Here is a 4,257-nt window from a genome sequence, read left to right as displayed (position 1 = left end):
TAGCCAGCCAGCGGATGGATTGCTATCATACCAGAAAAAGGAGGATGCCAATCAAGGCATGCGTAGCTAGCTGGGCTAGCCTAGCCTGGCTGCCTGACAACCGCAGTCCAAGAAGAGCATGTCTGGGCTGGGTCACGTGACGCAGCAGCCTTCTGCCCTCCCCACCACACACACCTACTGGGGGTTCACTCCCAGCCAATAGAGAGGGGGAATACTGATCTATCAGCCAATAGTCATTTAGATCAGAGCTGTGTCGATATCCTGGATTGCTATGTTTTGGGAATTTCACAAAAGGAGTGTTTTCTCACTGTTTGTGTGTGGGTGTGTGTGTGTGTGTGTGTATTACATGTACTGTACACCTCTGCAGAGGAAAGAGCCTCCATAGACACACAGCCCTGCCCCCAGAGCACTGGCTGCTCGGCCTAGTGTGCAAATCTCTGCGACACAGTCAGGCACGTACACACACACACACACACACACACACACACACACACACACGCACACACGCACACACGCACGCACGCACACACCCACACACCCCTCTGCAGGGTGAAAACACACTCTAATCAACACACACGCACGGCTGTCCCTGCCCCTCCTGCAGAATGAGGATTTCCCACACCAAGCCAATGAGAGGGCCGAAAACAAGTGACCTGCCTGCGTGCGTGCATTGGTTGTGTGTGTGTGTGTGTGTGTGTGTGTGTGTGTGTGTGTGTGTGTGTGTGCACGCACGCGCTTGTGTGTACATGGTGTGTGTTTGCGTACGTTTAGATGTGCGTGTGAGTATGCGTGAGTATGCGTGTATTAGTGTGTGTGTGTGTGTGTGTATGTTTTTAATGTGTGTGTATCAGGTTTGCTTTGGCATCTGGAAGTCGACCTGCCTGCCTGTTCCCTGCTCTCCAGAGCTGTTATTCTGAACAGAGCACAGAGAGCCAGCCAGCCCAGCCGACCCTACTTGGATGTTTGTTTTTAATATGGGGCTGTCTCAGCGCTGGGACGCTTGCTCTGGCTGTGCAGCCCTGCTATGTCAAAAATCCCTAGAATGGTCTAGCCTGCAGTATAATCACACTGCACAACGCTAATCCTCTCCTCCTCCTCCCTTCTAAACCTGCGCAAACTTAGGAACATACGCAAAAACATGGGGGGGGGAGGGGGAGGGGAGGGAGGGGGATAACAATTCTATTGAGAAACAATTCTATTGAGAAAAGAGTGGGTAATACGTCCAGGAAACAACTGAGAGAATAGAGTAGCTAAGTGAATTGCACGGAGGGGAAACTGCATTAGCCTTGTTGGACTGCCTGGTCACATTGGAGAGGCCCGGTTTGTTGACTCTTCATTAAGGCTGGGAATCACAGGTGAAAACACACACGCGCACACACACACACACGCACACGCGCGCACAAACGCGCACACACACACTCTTCTGGGAATCCGTCCATTTAGTTAGCTACAAGGGCATTTAATCAGATCATGCCGCCCCGTCATCCGCTAAAATCCGTCCCAACCGCCGTCAAACTCATTTAGCGTCAAGACGCCCCAACAAAGTCATTAACGTGACTGTAAGCAAACAGACGTTTGGCAGGTGACAGGAGGCTGCGCTGGCAGCGTCAGGAAAACAACACACCAGCAGAGTCACTGTGTGTACGTCGAAGGAACCTACTGAGGTGAGTTAGCAATAACATGTTGACAGTTTAGGCAAGGTGAACAAGAGCTTTAGGGCAGTCGTAAAAATATGGTTGTTGCTGCCCTGCTTTCCCGAAACCATGCCAGGGCAGGTGGGTGACAGAGAGAAAGGGAGAGAGAGAGAGAGGGAGAGAGAGAGAGAGACAGGGAGAGAGAGAGAGAGAGAGAGGCGCTGCGTTAGCAACCGTGGTACCAGGGCTAGCTAGCGTAGTGAGAGTGCGTACCTGCCTGTCTGCACCCCCCTCCCCTCCACCCCTCCCCTCGCTCCAACCTAGCAGAGCTCAGCACAGGCTACAGCCACACCATGTGATCCCAAGCTGTTTGTGATCTTGGCCTGGCATCATGTGACTACCCCCCCCCCCCCCCCCTCCCCTCCCTCCCTCCCTCCCCTCCCCTCTCTGTCTGTCTGTCACAAACATCTCTGACCTAACAGCGAGCTGCCTGAGCTGGGCTGCTTTCTGCTCCAGTGAGTCTGCACTGCGCTTCTCAGAGAAAAAAAGACGCTGCGCCCGGTCAGCTCGACTCTCTTGCACTCACACACACGCACACACACACACGCATGCACACGCGCACAGACACATGCAGACACACACGCATGCACAGACACACACACGCATGCACAGACAGACACACACACACACACAGACAGACACACACACACACACACACACACACACACACACACACGCGCGCGCACAGACACACACACACACGCAGGCACGGTAAAAGGGCTGTTTTGGCCGACAGACGGCTCTCCTCTCCGTGTTGTTGTGTGGGTAAAGGGAGGGATGGAGGGAGGGAGGGAGGGAGGGGGGAGGGAGGGGGCATGCGTACTCCACTGTTTACTACACCAAAGCTGAGCTGAGCGGGAGCAGACATTAAGCCCTCATACGCCGCCGCCGCTGCTGCTGCTATGCTATCAGTATCTGTGCTGCGATGCTAGCCAGCTGCCTCTCTCTCTCTCTCTCTCTCTCACACACACGGCTATACAGCACGAGGTCACAACAACCTCCGTTCCCCAGCTTTACATCAGGCACAATCTGCATCAGACACAAATCACTAGCTGCGTTCTCTCCTGCGTCACCGAGCCAGACACAGTCTAGGGGACATTGTAGCCTAATTCTTAGGTGAGGGGGAGCAGCGGCGTGGGGGGAAGCAAAACAACAGAGTATACCGTAGTGTTAAGGTACCGTAGTGTTAAGGTACCGTAGTGTTAAGGTACCGTAGTGTTAAGTGATTTGTGAATGACTTCGTGGTGTTCCAGTTTGGAACAACGTAGATCATTTTCAAATCACAGGTCTGATGACAGTGTTAATCTTCATCATCATCACCATGGTGGTTCCTGGGGTAGGGTCTATATTTGAGAGGGTTTATAGGGGGGGGCTTCCACCCGAGGATGGGGTCATTGACTGGCAGGATGTCAGTGTTACACAGCAATGCGTTTTATATGTTTACAAAGGCCCAAAATAAAACCTTGTAAAGTGAGTATGTGACACCTGGCTTTGTTGCCCTCGGAAGAATTCCTCAATGCCAACTACAGATTCCACACACATCCACCTACACAAGCCTACAACTCCCACACAAACAAACCTCTGTTTCATCCATTACACAATTGCCATGCTGTGGGATATTCGTAAACAGTATTGAATAAAGGTTTGGTAGTTATTGGAATTTTAATTAAGACACCAGATCTCTGAGAGCCCAATTAGTGGTCGTCAAAGCAAAACAAGGTGCTCATGGGTATGGCTTGAAACTTGCTTCATAGATGATTAATCATACCCCTGACTTGCCTCTACAACACCTTTTATAAAGTCATAGATTAGATAAGAACAGGTTTATAAACGGCAAACGTCATGGAGGAGTCTCTCTCTCCCCAAGTTACAGCTGCCTGAAAAACACTGTCGACAACACTGACCCTCTCTCTCTCTCTCTCTCTGTCCCTGCTCTCTCACTCTCTCACTCCAGTCCAGCTCTGGAGCTACACACGACTCCGGTCCGGGTTTTCCAGTTAGCCCCGCTCGAAATAATTCATACAGGGTCCTCTGCTATCATTCTAAATAAGAGCGCATTGTAACAGCGGAGAGGAAAAACTGATTCAGGTCATAGCAGCAGCAAGGAAAACACCAGCTTTAGCACAAGAATGGCCTACATTTAGGAAAGAGCAGCCTCTCTCTCTCTCTCTCTCTCTCTCTCTCTCTCTCTCATGTAGCTGCTGTCTGCAGTAAGACGGGACAATTTCTCTCAATAACAGGAATCCTCGGGTCTTAAAAAGCCTCTCTCCTCTGCTCTCCTGTAACTAGTGGTCATTCCACCGTCTAGACTTCTCTCCAACTTTAGGACAGCTCCTACAAAGTCCCTCAATAAGCCCCTTTACAATATTCCGGTGTGTATGAAAAGGGTTGTTTGTTCTTTCGGCGAAGTGACAGAAACTATCCTCCGCCAAAGCGTGAGTTAATTGATGATTGGCGTGTTTGTTGTTGAGGCACCTTCTGCCAACGGGTAGAACTCAACGTACAACTTCAACCCACACATTCTGAACCGCCGTGAACACAAGTCACCGACTGTGTGTGTTGA

General features: G+C 51.0%; 1 protein-coding gene across 1 annotated transcript in view; it reads right to left on the bottom strand.

Annotated features, from left to right (window-relative positions):
- The window catches only part of igf1rb (insulin-like growth factor 1b receptor), a gene marked incomplete at its 3' end in the record, with an annotated part of 67,688 nt that overhangs the window by 18,887 nt on the left and 44,544 nt on the right, over window positions 1-4,257 (bottom strand). The window lies entirely within an intron of this gene.

Source organism: Argentina silus (genome assembly GCF_951799395.1).
Source record: "Argentina silus genome assembly, chromosome: 19".
NCBI lineage: Eukaryota > Metazoa > Chordata > Actinopteri > Argentiniformes > Argentinidae > Argentina > Argentina silus.
Note: the sequence above shows the minus strand (reverse complement) of the source record. Positions and strands in the feature narration are given on the sequence as shown.